At 40.5% G+C, this 19,327-nt stretch overlaps 1 protein-coding gene across 1 annotated transcript in view; it reads left to right on the top strand.

Annotated features, from left to right (window-relative positions):
* Positions 1 to 592: 592 nt before the first annotated feature.
* LOC120936459 (odorant receptor 131-2-like) overlaps positions 593 to 19,327 on the top strand; it is a 36,022-nt gene continuing 17,287 nt past the window's right edge. Inside the window, exons 1-2 of the mRNA XM_040348811.1 lie at positions 593 to 652; positions 11,221 to 11,314. The gene's annotated coding sequence lies outside the window, so the exon portion shown is untranslated. The remainder of the gene's footprint in view (positions 653 to 11,220; positions 11,315 to 19,327) is intronic.

The raw sequence follows: 19,327 nt of genomic DNA, 5'->3' as shown, positions 1-19,327 counted from the left end.
CTCTTTGTTCTCATTTCTTTTCCTTTTATCTCACTCTATGCCCATGTCTTTTTTTTTTTTTTTTTTACCATCCCCGTCTCTAGCCGTCTTGTTCTCTCTCTTATTTGTTCTCTCCCTTTTTCCCCTCTCCCTTCCATGTATTCTGTATTTGTATTCCTTCTCTTACTCCTTGGTCCAGCTGACCTCTAGTCTCTGCCCCCCAGCCATGCCATGAACTGAATGGGCAGCTGCAAAGAGGCTGAGTGGGTATCCGCGAGCTCCAGGGCGGATGCGAAAAGGCTTGGAGAGCAGCGCAGGCTTTAGGAGCAGCCCAGGATTTGGTGACCCCTGGCAAATTGTCATTCGACCCCCGAGGGGGTCCCAACCCCAGGTTGAGAACCACTGGTCTAAACGTTTCATTCATGACATACATGACATACACGCTTACAAATTGTCCAATAGGCAGTTAATTATTATTATATAAGAAATAGTGTACCAATAATTATATGGAAGAAGAATGTGCTAAAAAAAAAAACAGAAGTGCAAACACAGCATTGAGTAATAGACTTGGAGGATTAAAACAATAAAACCATAGCACTTCTCTTTATTTTCAGATGAACAGGAGCTACGCTGAGAACATTCAAGAGGAACTGTATTGAGCAAACTACGAAAGGTGAGTACTTCTGCTTATCAGTGAATAAGTCTGTTGTTTTCTATGATAATCTGAGTCTATATTTAGTATTATTTTATCACAATTAACATACTGTGATAACTACTATTGATAGTAATAAATGCATCTGTCCTGAGCTTACCCTTAAAAATACACCAACATACTGTATACTTGATGTAAAGTGATGGCAGCATCAAATGACAGTATAAATGGAATAAGATATCTTAAAGGGTCACTAAAGGAAAAACATTTGTTTTTGCTGAAATGACTGTTTACAGGGTATAGAGACATACAAGTTAACTGATTCCTTTTAAAAATGATTAAAATAGATTAAATTCAATCATATAATGTGCCTGTAGTTTCACTTTTGTTTTTAAACTGGTTTCATGTTTCTGTGAAGTAAAGGGACCCATAGAACAAAAACAAACAAATCCAGGGCAGTGTTTTGTTTTTAAAATGAATCTGATTGGTTCTGTTAAGTTTTAGACACACAGTAATGACAGCTTAGACCAGGGGTCTCAAACTCAAATTACCTGAGGGCCACAAGACAAGTTTTCATATGCCATGGGGGGCCGCATGCAAACTTTCAAACTTCAAAAACAACAGTACTGGTGTCAGCGAACACATTATTAACCCCCAGCACTGGTGTCAGCGAGCGCATTATTACCACCAGCACTGGTGTAAGTTAGGGTTTGACAAATTTGCTTGGAATCTAGGAGCCAGCTAAAAAAGTTGGGAGCCAGAAAATGCACCCCGTCCCGACGAGCTTGCGCGCAGAAGCGAACACATACGTGAGCAGCGCCCGCATATGTAAACGGTGTTCAAACCACACATGTGAGGTATCGCCGCGATTGATAGAGTGAGAGCAATAATTCTAGCTCCTCTGTAACTTAAAACATGCAACCTGTAGATTTTTTTATGAAGATTTTAAAGGGTAAAAAAGTTTGTCGGCATTCCACAAGCGGACACAATTTTGAAGCGTGACATGTTGGGTATGAATTTACTCGGCGTAACATTATCTTTCATAATATTAAAAAAAATGGGGATAACTTTACTGTTGTCTTATTTTTTAATTAAAAAAAGTGTAATTTTTTCCCAAAAAAGTGCGCTTGTAAGACCGCTGCGCAAATACGGCATAACAGAAAGTATTGCAACGATCGCTATTTTATTCTCTAGGGTGTTAGGATAAAAAATATATATAATGTTTGGGGGCTCCAATTAGAGGGAAGAAGATTGAAGTGAAAATAGTGTAAAATGACATTAGAATTGCTGTTTAACTTGTAATGCTTAACTTGTAATACCAACGGCCACCACCAGATGGCGCCAGCTTACACATCTGGTGGTAATAACTTGTAATACCAACGGCTCACCACCAGATGGCTCCAGCTCCAAAAAAAAAAATTTTATTTTTTTTGCTCCCCTCACTTCCACCCTGCCTGCGGGCCATTTATAACTGGTCCGCGGGCCGCAAATGGCCCGCGGGCCGGTACTTTGAGACCACTGGCTTAGACCATCGTGAAAAGCTCCCAGTACTGTGGTTATAAGGAAACAGGCAACCAGGAAGTGTGGAGATCAGAGCAGAATTACAGCCACTTCAAAGCAAAAACGAGCAATGAGGACATGAAACCAGGACTGCAGTAAGCTAAAGGAAGCTATTTAGCTAAAAAAAAAAATCCTTTAGTGACCCTTTAAGCTTCACAAACTACATACTATTAAAGCCATAGAAGGTGCAATTTTCTTTCCTGCGACCACGGAATGAAAATCACTCAATTCCACCATCAACAAAGTCACTGTTGATGGGGGAATCCCTCCTGAGGTGTTATTGTGCTCTCCTGGCTGAAAAGGGGGGGGTGTAGTGGGACGTCCCAGCTGGGAGAACACAGGGATCATGGCTAGCGGCTATAGCTGCTGGCAATAATCACATGAAAAATCTGACAGGCTGGATGCATACTAGCTCATTATGCCTTTGTCTTGCCTTTTTTTTTTTTTTAATAAGGGTTTACAACCACTTCAAGTGGTGATAGGAATATTCTATAGCAAAAATGTTAAATGAGGACTTGCTGTGGTGATCCATATTTCCTCGCGGTCATCTTCAGATTGAGATTTTCCAAATTTCTCCCCTCACTTTGCATATAATACAATTTTAGGCTATAATTAAAGGATCTGGTTAGCTGTCCCACTTCTATATAAAACATTTTCGTATTCTGCTGTCTTCCCACAGATATTATGTTGACAAATTCTAAATAAAATAATTATTTAATGTTCATTTTCAGTGATCCAGTATCCATAGAAAGATACCAGGAATTGTTGCCTTTTTTCCAAAGTTTCCAAAGGTCACATACTGTATTTTAAAATGGCTGTACCTGTAAAGGTTCACCCATTTTAATGTATGTGTGATTTTGATTCTATTAAAGTGGAGTTCCACCCATAAATATAACATTACATCAGTAGTTTTAAAAAAATGCCATTAGTCCTTTAAGAATTTTTTTTTTTTTTAGATGCCTTCAAAGTGTTGTTGCTAGGCAGAATAGTTAATCTTCCCTCTTCCTGCACCTAGGTGCTTAAGCTTCCTAACCTACACCGCACAGACTCCTGGGAATGTAGTGGGTGTAAATTTCCAGGAGTCTGTGCACTCCCCAGTCTCGAAGAATCATGTGACTTGGACAGTACAGGTGCTGAAACCTGATCTGAAACCTATTACACTGCTTGTGCAGCACTGAGCATGTGCGAGATCTGCAAGGCTGAAATCCAGGAAGTCATACAGTCTGGCTTCATGATGCCCACACTTAAGATGGCCCCAGTCAATTTCTATTTTATAAAGTGTCTAAATGCTGTAACAACCTAACAAAACGGACCTTAGTTTACAGACTAACTTTACTAGAATACATTAAGCTTGTGTATTACAGGGGTATTTATATTTAAAAAGTCAAATTGTGGCCGGAACTCCGCTTTAACAAGTTTCATAGTCCTGAATATTCTGCTTCCTGAGGAATACATGTAAACGTTTTTTGAAGTTGTCAACACTATCAGCTGGTACCACTTCCTCGGGGAGGGAGTTCTACAATTCCAGTATTCTAATAATAAAAAACCTGTGCTCAATGGGTTCTCCCAACAACCCCTAAGTTATTATATGACACAGTAGTGGTGTAGTGATGGTCTGGAGGTTGGCAGGAGGAACCACTGAGTTCTGTAGGGTAGTGGTTCTCAACCTTAGTCCTCAAGTACCCCCAACGGGCCATGTTTTCAGGTTTTTCTTTACCTTTGCACAACTGCTTTAAATCAATATCAATGTGATGGTATTCATAATAGCTATTTTATCTAAGGGAAGTTCCCAAAATATGGCCGCTAGGGGTACTTGAGGACTGAGGTTAAGAACCACTGCTGTAGGGGACTAAGGGGATCGACATTACCTGACATTTTTTTTTTTTTTAGCAGACTTCTCTCCACATCTCTCCACATCTCTCCATACCATAATCCCCCCTCCACCAAATGATTTGGACTAGTGCACAAACAAGGTTCATAAAGACATGGGTGAGCGAGTTGGGTGTGGAGGAACTGGCCTACACAGAAAACCTTTGGGATGAATTAGAGCAGAAACTGCGGGCAAGGCCTTCTCAACCAACATCAGTGCCTGACCTCACACATGCACTTCTAGACGAATGGTCAAACATTCCCATAAACCTTGTGGACAGCCTTCCCAGAAGAGTTAAAGCTGTTATAGCTGCAAAGGGTGGGCTGACTCATAATGGATCCCTACGGACTAAGACTGGGATGCCATTAAAGTTCATGTGTGTGTAAAGGCAAGCGTCACAATTCTTTTGACACTATAGTGTATATATATATATATATATATATATATATATATATGTATGTATGTATATATATATATATATATATATATATATATATATATATATATATATATATATATATATATATATAGTCCTGATCAAAAGTTTAAGACCACTTGAAAAATGGCAAAAAATCATATTTTACATTGTTGGATCTTAACAAGGTAGAGCTTCAACATGCTACAAGAAGAAATGAGAGTGAGACAAAACATTTTTTGAGCATTCAATCAAATGAAAACAACGAATAAACTGAAACAGGCTGTTTTTCAGCTGATCAAAAGTTTAGGACCACATGCCTTTAAAAGGCCAAATCTGTGCAAAGATGTGGATTCATTGTCATTTTCTGTCGGGTAGTCAGACGTTGTGATGGCAAAGACAAAAAAACTCTCCCTTTTTGAACGTGGTCGGGTTGCTGAACTGCATAAGCAGGGTCTCTCATCAAGACACTGGACGAGCCTCAACCCAAATTAAGGCCCTTACTGGTGCTGACTGCAGCCCCATAACCATCAGACGGCATCTGAGACTGAAGGGCTTCAAAAACAAAAAACGTCTTCAAAAACCTTGTCTCCTTGAACGCCACAGAACTGCTCGTTTGGACTTTCCAAGAGAGCACCAAACATGGGACATTCAAAGGTGGAAGAAAGTTTTATTCTCTGATGAAAAAAAATTTAACCTTGATGGTCCTGATGGTTTCCAACGTTACTGACATGACAAGCAGATCCCACCTGAGATGTTTTCTACGCGCCACAGTGGAGGGGGCGCCATAATGGTCTGGGGTGCTTTTTCCTTCAGTGGAACAATGGAGCTTCAGGAAGTGCAGGGGTGTCAAACGGCCGCTGGCTATGTCCAGATGTTGCAGAGAGCATTCCTCATGACTGAGGGCCCTCGTCTTGTGGCAACAACGGGGTTTTTCAACAGGACAACGCTACAGTACACAATGCCCGCAGGACAAGGGACTTCTTCCAGGAGAATAACATCACTCTTTTGGCCCATCCTGCATCTTCCCCTGATCTAAATCCAATTGAGAACCTTTGGGGATGGATGGCAAGGGAAGTTTACAAAAATGGACAACAGTTCCAGACAGTAGATGGCCTTCGTGCGGCTGTCTTCACCACTTGGAGAAATGTTCCCACTCACCTTATGGAAACTATTGCATCAAGCATGCCGAAACAAATTTTTGAAGTGATCAACAATAACGGCGGTGCTACTCATTGCTGAGTTCATGTTTGGAAGTTGGATTTCTGTTTTGGGGGGGGGTTTAGTTTTTTTTGGAGGTGTGGTCCTAAACTTTTGATCAGCTCAAAAAATGTTTTGTCTTTTCTCATTTCTTCTTGTTGCATGTTGAAGCTCTACTTGGAACCTTGTTAAGATCTAACAATGTAAAATATGATTTTTTGCAGTTTTTCAAGTGGTCTTAAACTTTTGATCAGGACTGTATATACTGTATAACGTATTTATCGGTGTATAACACGCACCTTTTCTCCCTAAAAATAGGGGGGAAATCACGGGTGCGTGTTATACGCCGATAGCGTACCTTGGAGGAGAAGGAGGGGGACGAGCGCCACCTGAATCACCGAGCCGTCATGTACTGTTTACTCGGCTCTGACATCACACACACGTCCCACCTCCGCCGCCGACATTGGACCAGTGTTCTGTCAATCACAATAGCTGGTCCAATGACGATGGCGGAGGCGGAACTGTGTATGTGACTGCCGACTGAGAGCCGAGTACTGTAAACAGGAGATGACAGCTCGGTGATTTCAGCGGCGCTCGTCCCCCTCCTGATTTCCTGCACTGCATGAGAGATGGTAAGGCTGCAGATAGGCAGATAGGCATTGGATGGGGGCAGATCAGGCTGCAGATGATCACAGAGGCTGCATTGAAGCTGCAGATAGGCATCAGGCTGCATTGGATGGGGGCAGATCAGGCTGCAGATGGGCACAGAGGCTGCATTGAGGCTGCAGATGGACACTAATCAGGCTGCATTGATTGGCACTGACCATTATTTTGCTTCAAAGTGGCTTATTTGAAAGAAAAAAAAACGTATTTTTTTTCCTGAAATTTTCCTCTTAAATTGGGGCGCGTGTTATACGCCAGCGCATGTTATACGCAAATAAATATGGTATATATATATATATATATATATATATATATATATATAAATATATACAGTCATGGCCAAAAAAATCAAGTATTTCTCACAGAAACGTATTGCAGTAACAAATGTTTTGCTATACACATGTTTATTCCCTTTGTGTGTATTGGAACAAAACAAAAAAAGGCAGGAAAAAAAGCAAATTGGACGTAATGTCACACAAAACTCCAAAAATGGGCTGGTCAAAACTCTTGGCACCCTTAATTTAATATTTGGTTGCACACCCTTTGGAAAAAATAACTCAAATCAGTCGCTTCCTATAACCATCAATAAGCTTCTAACACCTCTCACGCGGAATTTTGGACCACTCTTCCTTTGCAAACTGCTCCAGGTCTCTCTTATTGGAAGGGCGCCTTTTCCCAGCAGCAATTTTAAGATCTCTCCACAGGTGTTCAATGGGATTTAGATCTGGACTCATTGCTGGCCACTTTAGAACTCTCCAGCGATTTGTTGTCATCCATTTCTGGGTGCTTTTTGACGTTTGTTTGGTGTCATTGTCCTGCTGGAAAACCCAAGATCTCGGACGCAAACCCAGCTTTCTGACACTGAGCTCTAAAGTGCGACCCAAAATCCTTTAGTAATCCTCAGATTTCACGATGCCTTGCAGACATTCAAGGCACCTAGTGCCAGAGGCAGCAAAACAACCCCAAAACATCATTGAACCTCCACCATATTTCACTGTAGGTACTGTGTTCTTTTCTTTGTAGGACTCATTCTGTTTTTGGAAAACAGTAGAATGATGTGCTTTACCAAAAAGCTCTATCTTGGTCTCATCTGTCCACAAGAAGTTTTCCCAGAAGGATTTTGGCTTACTCAAGTACATTTTGGCAAACTGTAGTCTTATTTTTTTATGTCTCTGTGTCAGCAGTGGGGTCCCCCTGGGTCTCCTGCCATAGCTTTTTATTTCATTTAAATGTCGACAGATAGTTCGCGCTGGCACTGATGCTCCCTGGGCCTGCCGGACAGCTTGAATTTCTTTGGAACTTGTTTGGGGCTGCTTATGAACCATCTGGACTATCCTGCGTTGCAACCTTTCATCAATTTTTCTCTCCCGTCCACACCCAGAGAGATTAGCTACAGTACTATGGGTTTCAAACTTCTTGATAATGTTGCGCACTGTGGACAAAGGCAAATCTAGATCTCTGGAGATGGACAATTTTGGTTCTCAAGTCCTCAGACAGTTCTCTTCTCCTCTTTCTGTTGTCCATGTGGCACACACAGACACACAATGCAAAGACTAAGTGAACTTCTCTCCTTTTTATCTGCTTTCAGGTGTGATTTTTATATTGCATACACCTGTTACTTGCCCTAGGTGAGTTTAAAGGAGCATCACATGCTTGAAACAATTATATTTATCCACAATTTTGAAAGGGTGCCAAGAATTTTCACCAGCCCATTTTTGGTGTTTTGTGTGACATTATGTCCAATTTTCTTTTTTTCTTCACTTTTTTTGTTTTGTTCCAATACACACAAAGGGAATACACATGTGTATAGCAAAACATGTGTTACTGCAATACTTTTCTGTGAGAAATACTTGATTTTCTGGAAAATGTCTGGGGTGCCAACAATTTCGGCCATGAATGTATATACAGTGGGGATCGAAAGTTTGGGCACCCCAGGTAAAAATTTGTATTAATGTGCATAACGAAGCAAAGGAAAGATGGAAAAATCTTCAAAAGGCATCAAATTACAGATTAGACATTCTTATATGTCAAAAAAAGTTAGATTTTATTTCCATCATTTACACTTTCAAAATTACAGAAAACAAAAAAATGGCGTCTGCAAAAGTTTGGGCACCCTGCAGAGTTAATATCTTGTACTGTCCCCTTTGGCAAGTATCACAGCGTGTAAATGCTTTTTGTAGCCAGCCAAGAGCCTTTCAATTCTTGTTTGAGGTATCTTTGCCCATTCTTCCTTACAAAAGTCTTCCAGTTCTTTGAGATCTCTGGGCTATCTGTCACGCACTGCTCTTTTAAGGTCTATCCATAGTTTTTCAATTATGTTGAGGTCAGGAGATTGTGATGGGCATGGCAAAACCTTCAGTTTATGCCTCTTGATGTAATCCCCCGTGGATTTTGAGGTGTGTTTAGGATCATTATCCATTTGTAGAAGCCATCCTCTTTAACTTCAGCCTTTTTCACAGATTGCATCAAGTTACCATCCAAAATTTGCTGAAATTGTATTGAATCCATTTTTCCTTCTACTCGTGAAATGTTCCCTGTGCCACTGGCTGCAATACAACCCCAAAGCATGATTGATCCACCCCCATGCTTAACAGTCGGCAGAGGTTATTTTCATTAAATTCTGTGCCCTTTCTTCTCCAAACGTACCTTTGCTCATTCCGGCCAAAAAGTTCTATTGTAACCTCATCGGTCCACAGAACTTGTTTCCAAAATGCATCAGGCTTGTCTATATGTTCATTTGCAAAGTTCAAACGCTGATTTTTGTGGTGAGGACATAGAAGAGGTTTTCTTCTGATGACTCTTCCATGAAGACCATATTTGTACAAGTATCTCTTTATAGTGGAATAGTGTACCACAACTCCAGTGTCTGCCAGATCTTCCTGGAGGGATCGTGCAGTCAAATGTGGGTTTTGAATTGCTTTTCTCACAATCCTGCGAGCTGTTCTGTCTGATATTTTTATTGGTCTTCCAGATCTTGCTTTAACTTCCACTGTTCCTGATGACTGCCATTTCTTAATTACATTCCGAACAGAGGATATTGACATCTGAAAATGCTTTGATATCTTCTTTTAGCCTTCTCCAGCTTTGTGAGCGTCAACTTTTTTCAGTTTCAGTTTTCTAGACAACTGCTTAGAAGAACCCATGGTGCTGATTGTTGGGGCAAGGTCAGATGAGTCTGGGCATTTAAAACCTTTGAGATTGACATCACCTGGTCTTCCCAGACGATGATTGAGAACAATCCATGACACTGGCAGGTCTCAGCTTTGCAAAGGGGGCAGTGCATGCTATAAATTCTGCAGGGTGCCCAAACTTTTGCAGACGCCATTTTTTTGTTTTCTGTAATTTTGAAAGTGTAAATGATGGAAATAAAATCTAACTTTTTTGACATATTATAAGAATGTCTAATCTGTAATTTGATGCCTTTTGGAGATTTTTCCATCTTTCCTTGGCTTCGTTATGCACATTAATACAAATTTTTACCTGGGGTGACCAAACTTTCGATCCCCACTGTATATATATATTGCAGGAGGTGTGAGCTGGAGTGGGTATGGCACAGTTCTGGAAATAGGACTTTATATTCAGTAGCTATACAAATTAATGAAGAGAAACATTTTCCACAAAATGTCTTGATCAAGGATGCAAAGCGTGTTATGTACAGTATGCTAACCCAGTCTCTATTAGTCTGCCCATAGCAAGCAATGCTCCACCTACACTTCTCATTCACACAAAATGCAGTAACCGCACACAATATAGGACAGTAAGAGCAAACCAAACATAGTCATCTATTCATTAATAGCATGTGCTTTATATCATGCTGCTGGACTGTCACCAGAAAGAGCTGGAAAAATTGACACTTGCTAGCAGGTAAGTGCAATTGCAACATCTGACTGTGCTTTGGAAAAACAATGCGGTTGATTTTATATTCGCTTTGTTGGGTAAACACATCCACTCCTTTTGTAAATCAAACCCAGTAAGTGGGTATGATATACAGAAACACATTGTTGGTTTATAATAGTACTTGCTTAGGGCATGTAGAGATAGTATTAAGCTTTAGATGAATAAACAGTAATTTGTATTTTACAAAATGTTTTATTTTCTATGGTCTTATTTGGATATTGCAGTAACCCATAGTGATCAGAATAAAATGTATAATGACTACTTTAAGCTGAATTGTGATTGGCTAATAAGTACCTGCACTTTGTACATAACCATTGCTCTTTGCACAGCTTTTGAGCAAAGGAATACGTTTTTAAACCATCTTTTTAGCTAATTATAGAAGCAAAGGTGTTATATTGCTACGAATACATAGTCACAACTTCACTTTTACAGAAATCGTTGAGAGAACGAAAACTGTAACATAGACATTAGCAAATAGTAGATTAATCTGCAATACGGACACTTTATCACTATTCTCATTATGATAACTGGGTTAGTTATTCTACCTTTAACGCTTATTATGACAATGATTAAACCAGTCCCTGTGGTCTAATCTTCAACGGACATCTGAATTCGTGCAACTAGAAATCCGGCATAACTGAATTGTAAAAAACAATTCATTTCCTTGGGTTAAACTGTGTGAAGATGAGTGTTCCTGAAAACAAAGTGCTCTCAGGCTGCTCATGTCAGCTGTAAAGAAAGTGTTTTATAACACAAACTATCCTTGGAGATCATTTTCCTAATGATTCTTATTTTATCTTCTGGATTATCAAATTGGTTCCAACAGCAGAAACTATTTTTTTAAGGGAATTTGTCGAGGTAGAAATATGTAAGAGGTTGTATAGTCAATTTATTTTTGTATGGCACATATCCCATGGGTGTCATTCTTATGCTTCCATCACTATTTAGTAAACCCTTGACCTGGATCAATCACATTTATAACAGGTGTCAAGATGCTTGATGTGCAGATGCATGTTTCTAGGAATGTAGTTAGCAATGGAGGAAGGAAGAAGATGACAGCCCCAAAGATGGAATAAAGGTATGTGATGGCAGCTCTTATACTTCTATCCTGAGAGCTTCCCTTTAAAACTTTCAACTTCTTTTCACATTCCACTTATCTGTGAACTACCCAAACTTCTTTGAGGGATATTACTATTGACTGTGAAGGCAACAATTAAAAATGTATTTAACCTAATTAAACTCATTGCAGTACAATTCTAATGCCGCGTACACACGGTCGTTTTTCGGCATGAAAAAAAACGACGTTTTAAAAAACGTCATTTAAAATGATCGTGTGTGGGCTTCACAAAAAAAAAATTCGAACATGCTGCATTTTTTCACGTCGTTTTTTAAAATGTCGTTTTTTGTGTTGTTAAAAATGATCGTGTGGGGGCAAAAACGACGTTTTAAACCCACGCATGCCCAGAAGCAAGTTATGAGACGGGAGCGCTCGTTCTGGTAAGACTACCATTCATAATGGAGTAAGCACGTCTTTTACTAACAAGGAATCAGCTAAAAGCAGCCCAAAGGCGAATAGAACTTCCCCTTCAGAGTGCCGTCATACGTTTTGTACGTCACCACGCTTTGTTCATCATTTTTCAAAAACTATGGTGTGTGGACAACATCGTTTTTAATGATGAAGTTGGAAAAATTATTTTTTTTGGACATGCTGAAAAACGTAGTTTTTTTTTCATGCCGAAAAACGACCGTGTGTACGCGGCATCATGGTTCACCCCACCTTATATGTCCATTTTTTGACTTTGCTATCGGTTTGTTTACTGCATACCATCTTACCTTATATTTATTCTCTGTTGTAGCATACGCACAATCTGACTTTTTGACAACAAATGTCCGACGGACCTGTTTGATCGGACAATCCGACCGTGTGTATGCTCCATTTGACAATTTTTTTCGCTTTTTCATCGGACAAATATTCGCTGTGAATGCTCTCAAACTTTTCGAGAACAAATGCCTGATGGAGCATAATCCGATCGTTTGTACACAAATCCATTGGACTAAAGTCCAAAGTACAAACATGCATGCTCAGAACCAATGCTAAAGATCAGACAACAATAGCAGAAGTTGCCCAAAGGGTGGCGGTAAAGAGCTGAAAAACAATGCGATTTGGTGAATGTTGGCTGAAAAAGTGCTGCTGTGTGTATGCAGAACAAGTTCACGGCCAACACCCATTCGGAGCGAAATCCACGGAAAAGTCAGATCGAAGTCCGATTGTGTGTATGAGGCTTAACATTCCTTTTAGCTATCTCTCCAAAACAAGAGGCTGGGTCTATTTCTATTCTATTTCATCCGAAAAAATAAATGTTTTCTGACTACAAAAAAAAAAAAGTCCACATTTGGTAATTCTTGTTTAAGCTAAATAAGGGAAAAGCTCTTCGATATATAATAGCCCTCTGTTTTCTTTATATGTAAATGTGGAAATAAAAATGATTGTATTGTTTAAACGTAAATATATTCTTTAATTGTGGTCATGTATGTTCTCTGTCAGTGTTTCACACCAAAATAATAATGCCTTTTTATATGGTTAGTACAATATCATTATAGCATATCTACAGACTCAGGAGAATTTAATGAAAAGGGCTAATAAAGTAAGATTTTCTGAGGCTAACAAATTTCCACTGTGTAGATTTAGATGAGTACTTAGATTGATTAACTCTTGGTGTGTGTGACTTAATCTCAAGTATCCCTTGACATGAAAAAATTTACAATCAATTTACCTTTTCTAAACAATTCCAATGGCCAAAAACACATTCAGACTCCCAGTTTATATATAATTACTATTTGCTAAAACTTTTCTTGTATGTGAAACCTACCATAAGATGAGGAATTACAACCAAAACCCTTTAGAAGTTCGCCCTGAGATACACATATTATTGTGTGAAAACCACTGGTTTATAGAAATGCCGTATCTTTGTAATTTTCTACTTGTGAAGTCTTTAGACCTGGGCAGAAGCATTTTCCTGACTGCTCTTTGTGGACATTTCTGTGAGAGAGATCTCTCCAGTCATGGAAAGGTTAACGACTCTGCACTTCAGGCATACCCCATTTTTAAGTACACAATAGGGTTTATTTACTGTACTTGCTTGCAGGGGCATAACTAGAAATCACAGGGCCCCAAAGCAAAATGTTGTATGGGGCCCACCACAGCCGCCTTAGTGGCAATGCAGCGTGACCTGTGCCCCATACAGCGTGACCTGTGCTCCATACAGCGTGACCTGTTCCCCATACAACGTGACCTGTGCCCAATGCAGCGTGACCTGTGCCCCATACAGCGTGACCTGTGCTCCATACAGCGTGACCTGTTCCCCATACAACGTGACCTGTGCCCAATGCAGCGTGACCTGTGCCCCATACAGCGTGACCTGTGCCCAATGCAGCGTGACCTGTGCCCCATACAACGTGACCCGTGCCCAATGCAGTGTGACCTGTGCCCCATACAGCGTGACCTGTGCCCAATGCAGCATGACCTGTGCCCAATACAGCGTGACCTGTGCCCAATGCAGCGTGACCTGTGCCCAATGCAGCGTGACTTGTGCCCAATACAGCGTGACCTGTGCCCAATGCAGCATGACCTGTGCCCAATACAGCGTTGCCTGTGCCCAATACAGCATGACCTGTGCCCAATGCAACGTGACCTTTGCCCCATACAGCGTGACCTGTGCCCAATGCAAATTCTGGCTAAGAAATAGTAATTGTGGACTTTGAAGGCACACAATAGATATGATAAGAAACTAGATCATTTATTTTATAGAAATGTCATAAAAAACTGTTACAAATATAAAATCAAAGAAATTAAATCAATAACTGGTCATAATATCGGGATGGTGGCACACTAGTCTACTGGTAATAGTGTATCCTCAGTATCACCCTGAAGGGATACACGTTAAAATTAGTCCTTATTCATAAATCTGTGCCCAATGTAGCATGACCTGTGCCCAATACAGCGTTGCCTGTGATCAATACAGCCTGGCCTGCCTGTGCCCAATACAGCCGGGCCTGCCTGTGCCCAATACAGCCTTACCTGTGCAGAGGAAGAGGCAAGCCGGCCAGATCAGCAGAGAGCGGGATTGCCCGCTGTAATAGCTTTCATTTGAATTTCCCATCTTCCCGGGGCTCTTCGTTACATAGCCCCACCTCTTGGCCCGATGCCTTTGATGACGTCACATGTCCCGCATTGGACCAGCGTTCTGTCTATCAAAGGTGCCAGGCCAAGAGATGGAGCTATGTGACATGAGCCCCAGGAACACTGGAAGTTCTAATGAAAGCTATTACAACGGGGAATTCCAGTCTCTTGCACTTGGAAGTCCAGTCGCTGTAGATTTTTGGGGGGCATGTGAGAGAAATAAAAAACAGCATTTGTGTTTGTACATGAATAGATGATAGAAATCAGCAGAGCTTCCCCTCAGATCTTACATAGTAGGCGAGGTTGAAAAAAAAGACACAAATCCATCAAGTCCAACCTATGTGTAAATCTAAAGCTACTGCACTTCCAAGTGCACTTGTAGTGCAAAGTGGATTTGCCTTTAGTAAATCAACCCATTGTGTGTTTGTATTGGGCAGCACAAATCAGTGTTAACTGCTAACAGTTAGGCCTCGTACACACGACCGTTTTCCTTGACAGAATCCATCAAGAAACTTGGTGGCAGAGCTTTTTTTGCCGAGGAAAACGGTCGTGTGTATGCTTTTCATCGAGGAAACTGTACAGGAACTCAACGAGAAAAAAAGAGAACAAGTTCTCTTTTTCCTTGACGGGAGTCTCAATTTCCTTGTCGTGTTCCTCGTCGGGCTGGTTTTCAACGAGAAACACATTCGTGTGTATGCTAAGAAACCCGCGCATGCTCAGAATAAAGTATGAGACGGGAGCGCACCTTCGGTAAAAGTAGCGTTTGTATTGGAGATAGCACATTTGTCACGCTGTAACAGTCTGAAAAGTGCAAATCGTCTTTTACCAAACTTTTACTTAACATGCAGGGTTCTTTTCAAGTAGTGAAGTTGCTACCACCAAAAGAAAGCTCCATTTGTGGGAAAAAAAGGACATCAGTTTTGTTTGGGAGCCACGTCGCATGACTGCGCAATTGTCATTCAAAGCGTGACAGTGCTGAAAGATGAAAATTGGCCTGGGCAGGAAGGAGTTGAAAATGCCTGGTATTGAAGTGGTTATAAACATTCACTAGTTCTACTGGACGCATGGGGGGTTATTTACTAAAGGCAAATTCAATCTGTACTACAAGTGCGCTGCAACTGCACTTGAAAGTGCACTGAAAGTACACTTGGAAGTGCAGTCGCTGTAGATCTGAGGGGGACATGTAAGGAAAATAAAAAAACTGCATTTTAGCTTGCACACGATTGGATGATAAAATCAGCAGAACTTCCCCTCATTTCAGATCTACCCCTCAGATCTACAGCGACTTCACTTCCAAGTGCACTTTCTTTTTTTTATTTTCTTCTTTCTTATTTAAACCACTTCAGACTCAACCACAGCAAGAGACTTGCTCATAATTTCGTTCATTCATTAGTATCGTCTCTTCTTCGGTTTCGCATCATTTGTGGTTTTCCTAATTTATATATTTATCTTTTACTTCATTATATATATATATATATATATATATATATATATATATATATATATATATATATATATATATATATTTTCTGTTATTTGTTAGTTTACCTATCAAATTTAATTATAAACCATACCCACCCTCCTCCCACCCCTATCCCCTAATGGTCTGTGCCTTCCTTTTTATCTTCTTTCATCTTCTATTGTCCTCTATTATTTTTCCCAGGTATTCCTCCGATGATTTAAAATCTTTCCACTGTTGTCTCCATCTTTTGTTATGTGTATTGAGTTGGCCCGCATCACAACTACATAGATATTCCATTCTATTATAGTTTTCCACTCTTTCGAACCATTCTTTTATATCTGTTTTTTGGTATCAATCCTTTTGTGGCATTTATCAATGGTGAAATTAAAGGATCACTAAAGGAATTTTTTTTTTTAGCTAAATAGCTTCCTTTACCTTACTGCAGTACTGGTTTCATGTCCTTATTGCTCGTTTTTGCTTTGATGTTGCTGTAAAACTGCTGTGATCTCCACACTTCCTGGTTGTCTGGCTCCTTATAACCATCATCCTGGGAGCTTTTCACGATGGTCTGAGCTGTCATTACTGTGTGTCTAAAACTTAACAGAACCAATCAGATTCATTTTAAAAACAAAACACTGCCCTGGATTTGTTTGTTTTTGTTCTGTGGGTCTCTTTACTTCACAGAAACATGAAACCAGTTTAAAACGAAAGTGAAACTGTAGGCACATTATATGATTGAATTTAATCTATTTTTAATCATTTTTAAAAGGAATCAGTTAACTTTTATGTCTCTATACCCTGTAAACAGTCATTTCAGCAAAAAAAAATTTCCTTTAGTGACCCTTTAATGTTTTCCTATAGCTTATATTTGATTCTTTTGATTCGTGAAACACACACGCTTGTATGCTGTTAGATATCTTTTCTCCAGTTATAACCACATATTCCCGGATTTCCTGCCAGTGCACTTGTAGTGCAGAGTGGATTTGTCTTTAGTAAATCAACCCCATGGTCACCCTACCAGCATGGGTCTCAATAGAAATTGGGGTAGATATAAGGGTATTTTGGGAGCATGTGTCCTGTACGTTCTCCCTCTTCATAGTGGGCTTGTCTTAGAAAGAAACTCCTATTCTCAGCCTTCTTCAGGGTAAATGTTCGGTATAACTGTTGTACCTTGGTCCATTTAACTAAGTTATCTGGTGATGGATCATCTACATATATTTTTTCTATTTCAGTCACTTTCCCCATTATAGGGGTAGAGAAAAGAAGCGCCACCTAAGTGCAGTATTAAAGAGGTTCTTTTAATGACACATTGTACAAAACACACTTACAAGAAGGTAAGGAAAGAAGGCTCATCTGTAACATCCTGTAGTCCTAATCCCCGGATCCATGGGCTGCTTAGAAGTGAAGATAGCAGAATGCGTGGAGTCTTCAGGCTTGTCCTGTGGCCATCAGGATGAGGCCTGTTCCAGCCTCACAGGTCACGTGACAGGTCACGTGATTATTTCCGAGGAACACTCCCGGGAAGAGGGTCAGACAGGGAGAACAAAGGCTGATTGAGCTACGCGCTCGAAGACACTGCTCCTTCTATTGGCCTTTCCCCATTATATCCAGCTCCCATTTCTTGGTAGATTTCTTCCTCTTAGAAATCTGCTGGATTATAATTCCTCTTAAATAAGTTTTAAGAGTGTCCCCTACTATACCCTGCATTGCTGATTTTCTATTATGCCGCAGCCCCCAGAACTTCCCAGAGTATAGCTATCATATGGGGTAATTAGCTGTAGCCAAAAAGGGTTAACTCTCCACTCTCTCCCTCCCCACAGTTTTCCCTGACCCTAACCTCATATCTGATATCTGTTACCAATGGGATAAAAATATAATTCCCAGAGAATGATAAGTATGTACCAGAGTGGCATGAGAAATTTGCGCTGCTGGATGACGTTTGTGCCAGATATCCCTCAGGCCTGTCTCTTTAAATATCCCATATAGTGGTGTATGGGGTCTGTTCCCAGGGGGAGCCTATCAACCTCAGTATTCATCACTATATTAAAGTCCCCTACTATCAGGACTGGCACCCTTGGTTTATCAACAATAAATTCTAATAAATGCTTAATTACTTCTAGCTTAAAAGGAGGAGGAATATAGCATCTCTGCCAAAGTGCAATACATAAATATGTACCTTCTCCCTCCATCTACTTCTACTTGCCTACAAGAAAACAACACTGGCCAATGTATTAAAATACTCATTCCTCTTGAATACGTGGTATTGGCGAGAAAATCCTCTACATTTTAAGCATGACCTTGGTTTCTTTAGTTAAAGGGTCACTAAAGGATTTTTTTTTTAGCTAAATAGTTTCCTTTACCTTACTGCAGTCCTGGTTTCATGTCCTCATTGTTCGTTTTGCTTTGATGTTGCTGTAATTCCTCTCTGTTCTGGACACTTCCTGGTTGTCTGTTTCCTGATCACCACAGTACTGGGAGATTTCTCACTGTGGTGACTAATCAAGGAGGTGTGTCTAAAACCCCTCAGCACCAATCCAGTTTCGTTTTGCAAAACCTTCCCTGCCCTCTATTGGCTCTCTGGCTCTGTACATCAGAGAACCAGGAAACAACAACAAAAACGAAACTAAACTGTAGGTACATTATATGATTGGTTTTTATCTATTTTTAATCATTTTTAAAAGGAATCCGTTAACTATTGTCTCTATACCCTGTAAACAGTCATTTCAGCAAAAACATTTTTTTCCTTTAGTGACCCTTTAAGTGTGTCTCCCGTAGGCAAAGGAAACATTTTTGTAAGGAGGAAGAGAGAAAAGATTTATCACTTATCTGAACCAAGTTTGAGAATCAAAGGGACAGCACAGCGCCAGTGGAGACCAATGTCAGCCAGATAGCAAACTTATAAGATTTGTCAGGAGAGGCCAGGGGAGACCATAGAGGACCAGTTCAGGCTAAAGCAAGCCACCACCAGCTGTGGGTATCTGTTTGGGGCCAACAGAAATCAACAGGAGCCATCCAGGGGCCGAGAGTAGTGGGAAGCAAAGGGAAACAAAAAAAGATTACTCCATTAGGCCGCGTACACACGACCGAGGAACTCGACAGGCAAAACACATCGTTTTGTCCGTTGAGTACCTTGTGAAGCCGCCGAGGACCTCGGCGAGCTGAAATTTCCCATTGAACAACGAGGAAATAGAGAACATGTTCTCTATTTCCTCGCCGAGGTCCTCGTCGGCTTCCTCGGCCGAAAGTCTACACACGGCCGGGTTTCTCGGCAGAATTCAGCTCTGAACCGAGTTTCTGGCTGAATTCTGCCGAGAAACTCGGTCGTGTGTACGGGGCCAGACTCAATTAAAACCATACAAGATATTACAGAGTATAGATTACTCCATTACTCAATTAAAACCATACAAGATATTACGACGCACAAGAGACCGAATCTATACTCTGTAATA

The sequence above is a fragment of the Rana temporaria genome, chromosome 4 (assembly GCF_905171775.1).
Source record: "Rana temporaria chromosome 4, aRanTem1.1, whole genome shotgun sequence".
Taxonomy (NCBI): Eukaryota; Metazoa; Chordata; class Amphibia; order Anura; family Ranidae; genus Rana; species Rana temporaria.
The sequence above is the reverse complement of the archived record's forward strand: the minus strand, read 5'-3'. Positions and strand labels throughout refer to the sequence as shown.